General features: G+C 41.7%; 1 non-coding gene and 1 pseudogene across 1 annotated transcript; both read right to left on the bottom strand.

Annotated features, from left to right (window-relative positions):
- Positions 1 to 4,472: 4,472 nt before the first annotated feature.
- On the bottom strand, positions 4,473 to 4,662 carry LOC123457112. Its single transcript, XR_006634890.1, has one exon. It is a non-coding gene; the product is annotated as a U2 spliceosomal RNA (small nuclear RNA).
- A 3,571-nt stretch (positions 4,663 to 8,233) lies between these two features.
- Positions 8,234 to 12,991, bottom strand: LOC123457057 (annotated as a pseudogene).
- Between the last annotated feature and the right edge of the window lie 1,108 nt (positions 12,992 to 14,099).

Raw genomic sequence — 14,099 nt, 5'->3', positions numbered from 1 at the left:
CAAAGAAGTGAGGGGAAAAATAACCTGAATGAAAGAAGGCAAACACAAGAAGGAGACCATGGTAGATGTTTGTCATGGCCTGGAGAGTTTATTCTTACAAGTAGGTTTATATAGGGTAGTAGGGGGAAGGGGACGTGGTCAGGGCAAGGAGTTGTAGGGGGAAGGGGACGTGGCCAGGGTAAGGAGTTGTCAGGAAACCTAGAGGGGATGTAATTAGGTGTTCATCTAATCTTGCCTCACTGGCTTAACATCATGACTGCACCAGGTTTTACATCCTGACCATAAACTGGCCTTTTGCAAAAGATAACCTTCTGTAAGCAGCCTGCTGACTGGTTCCAGAAGTACCTAATAGAAAGCTGGATGGACCATCTTTCTGAGTAATGAGTCAGTTCATGAGCAGGCCCATGTAAAATGGAGAGGCTTTTTCTCTATGGCTCCTGATATCTCCTCCCTTCTTTTATACAAAAGAGGGGGAGGCCCGCTATTCAGCGGTGGTCTGCAATGCCTTTATTTCTTCATCAGCTACTGACAGCATTGTAGAGTATTCAGCAAAGTGTTTGATTCCCTGGTAGTTGAATATTAGGTAAGGAAGTAGAAACTTAACTTGCTATATGGCAGTTTCTGTTAACATGGCTGAGGTTTTGACTCATAGCTCCCAACATCTCTTCTGGGGAGGCCCTCTTTGCAGTGGTGGGCATTAACCAACTAGGGGAGTAGAGACCTGACTCCTCCCGTGGGACATCTTTTTCCCACAATCTTTGTCCCTTGGTACCTTTTGGGGAGGGAGCCAGGGCCTATGTGGCCGTAGAGCGAGGCATGGCCTTAGTGATAATACTTATGGTACCAACGTCCATGTAAGCCAGATATACCTCTCAGGGATTCCAGAAGCAGTCAGATAAGGACATTCCCCTGCAGTGCTTTGCCTTGCACCCACGTTGGTTGGTGCCCAAATCACACTCCCTTCATTGTGAGCTGACATGTATAGGTTTGGATCCTATGCAGCTCCTAAAGAAGGGGTAGCTATTTGGCCATGACAGGTAGACCGCAGCGATAGCAGAGGTGTAGAGGACAGCAGTATAGTAAATAAGTACAGAATATAAGATAAAGGGAGAGTGACAGCTGCAGGTGGTAGGTCTTCAGTGGCAATGCCTCCATCTTCCAGCTCCAGTCTGTGATAATGGACCTGTAAAGGCTACACCTTAATGGCTTTAATCTGTTGACATATAAAAGACATGATTTTAATTATAATAGTGGGTCCGATTGTGAGTGAGATGATTAAGATAAGTACAGGTCCTTCCAGCTTTGTCCTGTTAGGGAAAAAAGGGAGATTCTCTCAGGGAAGTGTTTCTTCCCTGGACATGTGAGATGTCACTGGAGGATCATCAGCTTGTTTTACAAGTCTCTCTGGTCAGACAAGCATACTGAGCCTCAGCCCCAAATGAGTACTGGGTCTGGGCCATTCCATTTTAAAGTTAAAGGATCTTTCCACATGGCTTTGGCAAAGGAATTTTTTGTATTTGTGTGCCAAGTGATCAGCAGCTGAATTTCCCTGAGTATCAAGGGTTAAAAAGTTTAGTGCATGATGAAGGATATTTCTTGGAGAGCCTTTTATGGGATATAAATCCCCCGTTTTTAACTTTTGGAGGGTAAATGGACCCAGAAGAGGGGCCCCTCCTGCCAGAACACCCAGTGGGTATAAAGTCAGTGGCACAAATGACCAGGAGAAGAGGCTTTTTATAAGAGATAAAAGTGACTCTTTGGCTCAGAACTGTAGCCTCCACTGTCTTTAGGGCCTCTAAAATTTACCACAGGTAAACTAAATGTAAAGTGCTGACAAGGAGTGTAAGGGAATTTAAAAAAAAAAAAAAAAAAGCAATCCTTTAGGTCAATAATGATTTTACAATGTCCTACAGGAATTGTTACTGGAGTGGGGAGGCCTGGTTGTAGGCCCCCATAGGTACCATGGCCTTATTAATTTCTCTAAGGTCCTGGAGCAATACAAAGATAGGAGCATTTCAAGGAGTTGTAGGTCCAACATGGCCTGTAGCAAGTTGTTCCTGTACTAACATCATGGCTGTAGCTAATTTCAGAAGTTAAGGGCCATTTATACACTTAAGGTATTTTTTTTTTTTATCTTTGGTTATAGATTCCTCTCTGAGTGTTTAAGACCATGCAGATAGCCAAAAGTTAATTAAGGATTAATTTTAGAGGTCATTAATGGCTCTCCAAAGAGACTTTAGGGACACAGGAGTAGCCCCATAGTTTACTGGTGTCTTGCCTGTTAGGATGAGACAGGGCCGTGCTGGCCAAGTAATTTTTGCTTCTTTGGGAAGTCAGGAGGGCTGATTGTTCCTCAATTGTGACTCTCCTGTTTTAGAATGTACACCAATTTTGTTTGGGTCTCCATATCCTCCCTGCTCAGGAAGACAGGTGACTTATCAGGGGGCCAGTGTAGAAGTGTCCCATCATTTCCAGTGGCCTCCTGACAGGCCAAAATATTGACAGTTTTTCCTCTGATGATTCCATTTGGCTTTGGCTTATACATAGGTGATTAACACAATCAGAAAGAACGTTACATCAGCCTGGATGTGTGTACATATAGAGCACATTTGATTACTGAAATAGACTTAGTTAAGGAATGGCAAAAGGGCTTCTGAAATCATTTTTTCCTATCTTTAAAATTTTTGTTGTACATGTTGCAGCATAAGCCATATATCTGAGGCATAGGAAGTAGGCACATCTCACATTTTAAATATATAACATTTATAAACATTGGCAGAACTTGTTACCAGTCTTGAAAATAGTACCAATTGATTTATAAATTTAACTGATTTAACCTAGAAATTATCAGAAAAGAACAAGTAAGACAGTATAAGGTCTTAGCACCTGTGTGAAAACATCTTTGATTAGTTCAGATACCTGTGTGGGTACAAATTACCCAGAAAATATTGGAAACAGAACCATGGAGCTTGAATTATATATAAATATATATATTTTTAGATGAGGACCATTGTTTGAGCATGAGGCTGTACCCTAAAGTAGGGAATATGTCTTAAGAGTTAATTTTGTTATAAGTGCTGAACTTAAGATGCAAAAATTGAGACAGTTACTTTACATACAATAGAGTAGAATTTGGTCTTTCCTGAGGCAAAATAGCTAGCTAAATATTAATATAACCCTTGATAATTTTTTTGAAAGAAAAAACATTATTTGACAACCTTTGTCTTAAACTTGATAGCCATTGATTTTATGTACCACAGAAATTTTTATTAACATAAAACAATTTTATGTTTTACCCCTGACTTAAATTTGATAAAGTTTAAGTAAGCTATTGCAACAAATCCCAGGAAGACAAAAGTTATAATTACTGAAACTAAATCACTTAAACCTAGGTGATTAAACCTAGTTATGGCCATTCAATAAAATTAGCATAAATTAGAAAGCAGCTATCTGTAAAGTCACAATGTCTTTAGGTATGAGTACTTCACCTTTGGAAATTAACCATTTCTATGTAAGGCTTTATCTTTAGAATAGTTAAAACCTTGATGAAAAGAGGAACCTAATTTTTTTTTTTAAGTCTTAAAGTCAGTTTTGTAACTCTTAAGTCATAATAAATTAGCATCAGTGACCTGTTAATGAGTGAGGCCTTATCATAAGACTCAGTTTATCTATTTAACATTTTGTCTAGTGAGAGACTTTATCTAACAGATGTGACTTTAGGTGTTCATAAGAGATAAACTAAAGAGAACCACAGTTATATGCTGTATTCCTTTTTCCTTGTCAGAGACAATTGGTCATTTTTGTCTCTAGTCAGAGTCTGGGGGACACATGGCTTAAACCTGCATGGGGTTTGAGATAAAGGGGGATTTTACCTGTTTTTTTTTTCTTTTCTTTTCTTTTTTCTTTCTTTCTTTCTTTTTTTTTTAGAGTTCAGCTTTCCATGAATTTAAGTACCATATGTTGGAAAGCAAGAGCAAAATGAAATTACAGAAGCATCCTGACTTTTTTTTTTCCTATTTCAAAATTGTTTTGTTTTTACATAGCAAATTTACCCATTTGTAAAAAACAAGGTGATAGACTTTTGTGTATATTTAACCTGGTTAAACTTCTAATTATATCTGTACTTATGACTTTGTGACCCACCTAGCACAGGCATCACCCGTGTCTAATGTGAGATGAATTTAGATTAAGACTATGTCGCTATATAAAACTTTTAGAGTAACCTTAAGAGTCTGTAAACAGTTGAAGAATCTCTAACTTTAGGCATGGCATTTAGGTTTAGCCTGAAAATTCTTTCCTACATATGCACATCTTTATCCATGTACTTTGACATTCTCAGTACCACTCAAAAAGCATTTCTAATGAGCATTCTATATCCCAACATTGAAAAATTCTTTTCCAGTTTTTTCAATCAATTCATCTCACCCCGTCATTCATTCTCTTTTTTTAAAATTCATTTTTTTATTCCCCCCAGGGGGTGCACCGTTCCTGGAAGTACTGCAATACCAGGTTGATGCGTGGGGTGGATGGAGTAAGCTCCTATAGCAACTACAAGCTCCAAAAATCCATTTAATATATTGTCCTCAGATAGAGGACATATCAGATAGTAAACTGATAAGAACAGATATTACACTTGATCTTAGCCAAAGGCCAAGAAGTGATTATCTTTCTTATAAGGCTACTAAAAAATTACACCAAATTGATTAATCCTATTACTAAAAAGAAAGCAGTCTTAATACAATTTTATGTCATTAATACCAATAACACTTGGGAATGATTTTATTAGGAGTAGCTAAGGCAAATTGTGTTGTTATCTTGAGGCAGGCTGGCTCAGAAGTCAGATCAGTTACCTCCTCCTTTTAAGTAACAGGACATTACAATCTTTTTTACAATAACTGAAAAATTATAAATTACTTCTTTAGAGGAAGTTTTGTTGTTTTTAATGATCCTCTATGTAAGGTGAAGTTTACCTAGAACAAATATCTGGCAAATTCATTCCATAAAAGACATTTAACTTTTCCTTTTTAATTTCTATGCTTAGGTCTTTGATTTCCTTGAAATCATTCTCTAGAAGAGAAAGGAATATCACCTGCATCCATCTCATCTCTTTAGTTACAAACAGTCACAAACATGACACGACTAGCAAGCACAATGAGCACACCAGAAACACATATACACACACATTAAAAGAACAAATCCTTCTGATAAAATTAGAAAATTTGTTTAAAGAACTTGAAGCAATCTCAATTTCTTGTGTTTTTAAAATATCTTTACTATGACATTTAGCTCCTTTTACTCTTTGCTAAAAAATATATTTTTTTTTCCTTAACCCATGCTCTTTGTGCCTTGAGAGAAATTTTAAGCCCTTTAACAAGTTATGCTTACTTAGGGTCTGTCCCATGATAGAAAAGGAAAGAGGAGAAATGGCAAGACCAGAGGGCAACGTTCCTGGTCAGAGAACTGGCATGAGAGGTTCCCCGATGGGCCTGACCACAATTTTAAAAACTGGCAGCCACTCTAAGAGCATTTACTTGCTGTTGCGTACCCAGTTTTGTTGATAGGAAGAGAGGCCTTTGCCAACACCTGAACGGGTTGTCAAGATTCGCACAGGGATCTAGGGGCCTTCAGCCAATGCCAGAGGGTAGCTCTGGCCAAGAGGCTTCAGTTGCCCTGTCACTGTGTTGCAATTCCACGTGATGGTGCCAACCAAAAAGTGAAAGGAGGAAGAGAAGTGCAAAAAGGAAGTCCCACAGTTCTTGTGCCTTGAAAAAAATGACTCAATAGTCTTTACTTTAATTGCCTAAAATTCTTCGCTTACCTCAAATGGATCAGTTTCACAGGTGGGCTTTTCTGCGTCGATCGTGGTGTGGGTCTGTTTTACAGGTGTATTGCCTGTAGTTACCTCTATGCAGACCTTCATTCACCCCTCTGGTGGGGTGGCTGTCTAATGGCTGGGATGGCTGTCTACTTTGAGCAATGTTTAGGTCTTTCTTTGTGCCTCGGGCCCCACATTGGGTGCCATTTGCCCTGGCCAGCAGGGAGTTGAACAAAGAAGTGAAGGGAAAAATAACCTGAATGAAAGAAGGCAAACAGACACAAGAAGGAGAGCATGCTAGATGTTTGTCACGGCCTCAAGTGTTAATTCTTACATGTAGGTTTATATAGGGTTATAGGGGGAAGGGAACGTGGCCAGGGCAAGGAGTTGTCAGGAAACCTAGAGGGGATGTAATTAGGTGTTTATCTAATCTTGCCTCACTGGCTTTACATCCTGACTGTACCAGGCTTCACATCCCGACCATAAACTGGCCTTTTGCAAAAGATAACTTTCTGTAAGCAGCCTGCTGACCAGTTCCAGAAGTACCTAATAGAAAGCTGGATGGACCAGCTTTCTGAGTAATGAGTCAGTTTATGAGTAGGCCTAGGTAAAATGGAGAGGCTTTTGCTCTACGGCTCCTGAAATACCTGTCTAATTCTCCCACTCAAATTAATGAATTAATTATTATTATTATTATTATTATTATTATTATTATTATTATTATTTTTTAGAGAGAGATGGAGGAAATGAGGGAGAGAGATTGGGCAAGCCAGGGCCTTCACCTGCTGTAAACAAACTCCACTTGTGTGTGTCCCCTTGAGCACAATGTGTGACATTGCACACTTGTGTCACTGGAGATTCAAACATGAGTTCTTAGGCTTCACAGTAAGTTAACTGTAACTGAAATTGGGTTTCTATACTAAAAATAAATTGTGTTTTTATGCTAAAATAGAATGAGGTGTCAGCATTATAGCCATAATTACAAATATCAGTGACACCCAGAACTCAGTGAGTACATGGAGCAATGGGGACATTCAGATATTCCTATTGTTATTGGTACAACCAGAATAGACAAGTGCTTGGAAATATCTGTATTGCCTTTTTTCATAACTGTCCCCCAAAGGTCCAATTTTACCAAAAGTTAATTGAATCTGAAATATTTGTTGAAATGGTTCACCATCTCAAGATTTTCCAGATGTCTTTATGATGTCAAATCTGTTTCAAGTTAATGCTTATTTTGTTCATCCTCTTCTAAAGTGATTGTTCATTTGATTGTTAGGAAGGCAGATCAATTTTTGGCAGTTAAGTAAACTGACCTGCTGGTTACCTACCAACAAGCAGTCATTTACCCAGACAGAACACAAGTGCTGGAATTTTTTTTCGGTGGGGAGCTGGAGGTTGTTCAGGTGAGGAGTGAGGTTAGTCAGGATGAAAGGATAAAATGGATACATGAGCTATGGTTTCCCTGTGACAGTTCCTGTTCCTCCTCCAATACATGTTCCTCCTTATCAAAGGAAGAAAAACATGTGGATTCAGGTCTCTCTGTGTTTCAGTGTCTGAAAAGATCTGTGAAATCTGAGCCAGGATTCCTGTATTGAAGAAATTGCTAAAACTCTTTAGCCCTGAGGATGAATTAACTTTAAGATGAATCTCCATGATCCTCTCAAGAGTAATTTTAAAAATATTTTTCTGTATTTTTAGAAACAGGAAAGCAGAGAGAGGGAAAGAGAGAGAAAGAGAGGTAAAGGAAGAGATGGAGAGTGGCAAAGAGAAAGAGAGGCTTGGGGACTCACCAGAGCCCCCTGCTGCTATCTATAAACTCCATATTCCTGCACAACTTTATATCTGTTTTTATGTTAGCACTGGGGAATTGAATCCTGTCCACCAGACATTGTAAGCAAGTGCCTTTATCTATTAAGCTTACTTTCCAGCCCCTCAAGAGTAATTTTTTACAAGATGCTCAGCAGGCAAAACAAATCACAAGAAAACAAGTGTCTGTTGACTCTATTAAAGCATATGTACATTATATATATGAATGGTTTTAGAAACAAAAACTTTCCTGAAAAAGAGACGTCCTTAAAACAAGATAAGCCCAAGTATTGATTTCCAGTGTAATTTTATTTGGAATGAGTGATTTAAAATTTTTTATTCTTTTTTTTATGAGAAAGGGAGGGAGAGTGACAGTGAGGTAGAGGGAGTGGAGGAGGGGACTAGGGAGGAAGGGAGATATTTGGTGTACTTTCAGGGTGGTGATCCTCCTACCTCTGCCTCCCAAGTGCTGGGATTAAAGGCATGTGTCACCACACCCAGCTACTGCAGACATTTTAATATGTAAATATACACTGCAACATTAACCAGCAAAGAGGAAGGGTTGTAGCACCAGCCACCAGCCACCAGCCACCAGCCACACTGTGGTTCTCAGAATTGCTCCTTTTCAGATGCATCTTCCAAGTAATCCAGGTTCACCTCTTCAAAATCCTTTACCAGTGCTGCCAGATCTTCCTGGACCTCCAAGAACTCCCCTTCCTCCATGCCTTCCCCCACGTACCAGTGAACAAAGTCTCCCTTTGCAGATATGAGGTTGAACTTGTAGTCCAGGTGGACCCAGACCTCAGATGGCAGTGGTATGACTAAGCATGCACTCAGCATTCTGTACCTTAGCTAAGTCTCCTCCAGGGACCACGATGAGGGACTGGTAGTTAATGCCCACCTGAAAGAGAAGGGCAATATATAGTCAACCTTACACTGGCCTAAGGAATGAGTGATCAAAAATTGGGAGCAGTGGATCTACTTTAAACTGTAAAAACCACTGCTATACTTTTGGTAATTACAAACATTCAGTAGTTTCCCCTTCCCCTCATCCCCATTTTCAGTTTTTTAATTCAGCCACACAGGAGGACAGTGCAACATGAATATTAACTTCTTATGAATTTAGTTGGGTCATTAATGGCAAAACTAGAATTCAACAGTCTGCCTCCCACTACACCATGGGAAAAGTAGGACTGTTGAAGTTATCTTTCTAAAGTTTTGATGACAGAGTTCAAGGTGTGTATGGTGAAGAGGCAAATAGATCATTCCACATGGGAAATAGATGCAGACACCTCTCTATGACTTTCTCATGTCACTTTCAATAAGGAGTAATCCTGTAACTTAAAATCCCCCTAGCACAGCTAGGAAGTAGTCACAGCTTATTAATTCAAGGTCATATAACTTAGTGTAAATGATAATCCATTGTGGGTGAGGTTAATAAACCAGTTGCCATAAAGTTGAGGAACACAGTTATGATGATGCATTTACCTTGGAAATCACAAATGGTCTTACAAGTCTGAAGTTCTTTGATTTAGCTCCCAAATACACAGTGCATTTCCCTCTTTCATTATGATACTAAACACCCCAAATTAACAGACTACTTTTGTGTCTCAGTCGGAGGTCCCCAGCCTGGTTTGGAGAAATGATAGGCCTTCCCTCAGGCCCACATTATAGGCTGTGAAACATGCTTAGGACTACTTACAGGGCTGGGCAAGTAACTGAGTAAGTAGAGTGCTGGCACAGCACAAACACAGTTCTGGGTTCCATCACCAACACAGCATAAACCAAGTGTGGGAATTTAGACACTCAGAAGAGGAAAGCAGGAGGATCACAAGTTCAGCATCAGCCTCTGACATAGTGAGTTTGAGGCCAACCTGCATAACATGAGTTCTGTCGAAAAAAAACTCTATCTGTAAAAACTCTAGTATAACCTAAAATTCAGTAATAAGAGGTAATCAAAGAATCTAGAAACCACTCAAAATGGTACTCTAGAATCTAATGAATCTCAGAAGCAAGCAGTGGTGTGAAGAGGAGCCAAGACCAGGACTATAGTTAGATGACTTCTGAACTTTCCTCATGGCTTGCTTCTACAAAGCTTTTGGAAATAGGCATCTCAGTGGCAGTTTTCTAAGGTATCAGACACTGTTAATACAACCCTAACAAATCTAAGTGTTGTTGTTAGAGAAAGGTCATACAGTGTATCTGGAAAAGTGTAAAACATTTAGCAAATTTTTCTTTTTTTTAATTTGAGAGCGACATACAGAGAGAGAAAGAGGCAGATGATAGACGATACATAGATGATAGATTAGATAGCTTAGATAGATAGATGATTGATAGATGATAGATAGATAGATAGATGATAGATAGATAGATGATAGATAGATAGATGATAGATAGATAGATATATAGATAGATAGATAGATAGATAGATGGATGGATGGATGGATGGATGGATGGATGGATGGATGGGGAATGGGTATGCCAGGGACTCTAGCCACTGCAAAGGAACTCCAGATGCATGCGGCCCTTGTGCATCTGGCTAATGTGGGTCCTGGGAAACCAAGCCTCAAAACAGGGTCCTTAGGCTTGCCAAGCAAGTGCTTAACTGCTAAGCCATCTCTCCAGCCCACATTTAGCAAATTATTCTTTACACTTCTTTTTTTGCAGCCTAAAATGAAAAGGGGATTTATCCCAAGGCTGTGGCCCTGGGACTGCAGGATGCTGCAGTGCAGGGCAGGCTGACAAGTACATTGGTGTCCTAGCACCCAATCGTACCTTAAATGCAGTCAGGCACCAGTCCACAAGCTACATGGAATCCTTGGTCTTGATGTGGTAATGGTCATGTTGATCTGTTGTGGGACATCACCCTGGTACAACATACAACAGGCCATGTACTTGCCATGGTGAAGGTCACAGTTGGCCATCTCATTGTCCATCTCCAAGCAGGTATTGATGATCTCAGCCCACAAAGAGTTGCTTTAAAAAGTAGGCCTTTTCAGCATAGGTGACCAGGGTGTAGGTAACCAGCAGGAAGAAGATGCATGGATAGGGCATCAGGCTGATCTGCAGTTATGTTAGTTCAACATTCAGGGTCCTGTCAAACCTCAATAGGCTGTAATGGAGGGCACAATCTGCCTGATCAGGTGGTTGAGGTTGATGTACATGGGACATTTGATGCCCAGGTTGTGTGGATAGATGTAGATGGCCTCATTGTCCACCATGAATGTGTAGTCCAAGTGATCCAGGTCCACATACATGGTCAGGATGGAGTTATTAGGCTTGTCCATGACTATGGACACCTGAAGAGCAGGGTAGATGGTTAATTCCAGTTTGGGCTTTTTGCATTGTCAACAGAGAGGCATTCATGAGCAGAGACATGATACCAAACATGTGCTGCCTCCAAAGTTGTGGAAGATAAGGAAAGCTTGCAGTCCTATGTGCATGTGTACCTGTGAGAAAGAAGACCACATGAACTCATGCCTGCAAGACTACACCACCAACCTCCAAGGTCCAGACTTGTCTCTGCCTCCAGAAACTGACATACTCAGATGTTGATAATACACACACTGCTCATGACACAGTATGATAAACTCAAAGATTTCCCCAAATTACCTCCTCCTTCACAACCCAAGGCTGCCCTTCCCACCAGGAAAACAAGGCCCATTAAATTCCTTCTGCAATCCTCTTACCTGTTTGTATATCCCATCCAGGACCAGGTCTCAAACCTCCTTGCCCCTGGTGTAATGGCCTGAGGCATAATTAGTGACAGCATGTTCCTTCCCTGTTATCTGTTGCTCTGGGTGGAAGAGCTACCTATAACTCCCAGGGCTCATTTCATCTAGAGACACTATGCATGTCTTTCAGACCAACTGGCTAGCCAACTCTACAAAGCACATGCCATACCCCTATAGGTCAGCAATGGCTCATAAAAAATGTCCTTGTGATCTATAAACCACGTATGTCTAGGATTCCCTAAATCCTTCACAAGGCTGTCAGTTTCTTACTCCACAATGTAACCAAACATATACAGCCTGTCCTGGATTCCAGGAGCCAACCTGGGCTTTCCTGAAGTACTCCCACCCTTCCCAAAGCCTTTAATTAGGGCCCCAGCACCTATGAATGCAGGGCTCCAGGTCCACTAACACAACTCTGAGCACATGCTTGCCAGCCCCAGTTCCGCTGAAAACCATGTTGAACCAGTCTTCTCTGCCACAGATGACTTTGTCACTGGGCATTTGACCATCAGGCAGAATTCCATGTTAAACACAGCCCAGTTCCCAATTGGCATTACTGATCTGAGTGCCTGCCTTTTTCAGATGGACAGAGATGCATTCATGCTGGAAACCAGATGATAGTTGTGAACCCACCCACCCTCATGGCAACAAACCATATAGCACGCAAAACCATTTGTATTAGTACAGTGCTTCAAACTATTTCCAGCTATACTTAGGTAATCCCTTCATCTCTATTAAAAACTGATTCCCAGCAGTGTGGACTCCAGTCACCTGAGCATCAGTTACCCTGAACACCAGCCCCGACCTGCACTAGGCACCCTGCACCAGGCACTCCACATAGCAGGCCCCATGGGAACCAGTCACCTTGCTCGAAAGCCCACATCAAAACCAGCCCCACCTGAACAAGTTGCCTACCCCACACCCAAACTAGCCACCCATATAACCAGTCCACCCAAGCCAGTCAACCTGTGCAGGAGCTCTACCGCACCAGTCACAACTGCATGAGACACCAACCCACATCAGCAACCCATGGCATCACCAGGAAACCCACACCACACCCACGCCAGCCGAAGGCTTGCATAACCCACACCAGTCAGTCACATGCCGGCACTATCCAAGGGTCCTTGCAGTACCTCCATATCTTCTCTACACTTGTAGCCACCAGCAACCACATCTGGAAGGCTCAGTGGTCCAGGCTTACCATTCTGATGTGGTCCACTAAGTCACTGCAACTCATCAACTTCCTGGAAGCACTCAATTGCCTCTAGCTGCTGCATGAGTTTTATCCCTCACTCACCAGGGCGTTCATTTGGACGATCTGAACTGCATGCATGATTGGCTTTTGCTTGGTGGCATTTTGTGATTGGATGTGGATTTGAGGGGAAGGCTGGAGGCCCTTGCCTGAGCTCTGCAGTCTATGAGGCTTCAACATCTTGTCAGGAACAAAGCATACCCTGGCTTGTGCCTCTGGGCACTGCATGGATGACCACATGACGAGGCCCACCTTTTGCAGGCTGCCCTTACACAATTCTTTTCGCCATCCACCCAAATCCAAGTTTTTCCCTTCTCTGTCTTCCTTCCGGGTGCATGAGTGCAGTGCATCTTTTGAGAAAAGTGGTTTCCCTGTCACCATGGACGGGAGGAAGCATTTAGCCCTAAGACCTAAAACGCATTTTGGAAGCTTTGCCACCAGCAATCATTAGATTCTTCCATTTTAGGGGGAGGAAGATATGAAGCTGTTTAGCTATGAAGCCCATGCTGACCTAAATTGCAGCCCTCCCACCTTAGCTTCAGAGGAACTGTAACTGATGGACGGAAGTGTCAGGTGTTGCTTTGCTATTTGGAGGGCAGGGTAGGTTTGTTATATAAGAACAACAAAAATTGGAAGGCAACCCTAACCCCACCCAAGAACAATTTCCAGAAGAGGAGCTCCCCTAGGGATGAGAAGAGGTCCCAGAGCTGGGATAACAACTAAGGGGCTCCAGATGAGAAATCATAGTGTCTCCCACTTCCCTTCCTTTATACTACTGATGGGTTGAGTTCTTCATCTTCTAATTAGTCCCTCTTGTTAAGGAGCTTTTTTTCCCCTTAGACTTGCTGTGAATTTCCATGTGCTATCTCTGTGGTCCGCCAAGGACCCAATGCCTACCTCATTTCCTCAGGTGCATTCTTGGGCATAGGTGGGAGTAGGGGAAGGAAAGTACTCTCTTCAGGCTGGAGTCAGGCAGCATGATGCCCCAAGTCCCCAACTTCCAGATGCCCTGTGTTGCCCCAGGGAAGGGAGGATAGATAAATTTCCAGATGAGCTCAGAGCCTGCAATGCACTGCCAGGGCCCTGGCCAGTCTCTCACCCTTCCTCTGCATCTTGGAGCCCACTGACCATCTTTGACTGTGGCATCTGCAGCCCCTTTCAACAGGACACTGAAGGGCTAATAGCCTTCCCTGAAAAGTAGAGGGAACTAAAGAGTTAATAACTATCCACGAGACCAGCAAATAACAACTTTAGAAGCATGGCCTTGACAGGCTTGTCTACTCCCAAATGATAAACTAAACTTCCCTAAACTTGAAAACATTGAGGGAACAGAAACTGTCTTGTGGGATAAACTCCCTAGACAATTTTCATTGAAAATGCTTATTCTAAGTAAAGACACAAATAACTATATTTCCTTATCTACTTCCTTGGACCTACAGCTGGTCCAGTCTGTTTTCCTTAGGATCCTCCTTAGAAGCTTGCACCCCAG

Source organism: Jaculus jaculus, chromosome Y (assembly GCF_020740685.1).
Source record: "Jaculus jaculus isolate mJacJac1 chromosome Y, mJacJac1.mat.Y.cur, whole genome shotgun sequence".
Taxonomy (NCBI): Eukaryota; Metazoa; Chordata; class Mammalia; order Rodentia; family Dipodidae; genus Jaculus; species Jaculus jaculus.
Note: the sequence above shows the minus strand (reverse complement) of the source record. Positions and strands in the feature narration are given on the sequence as shown.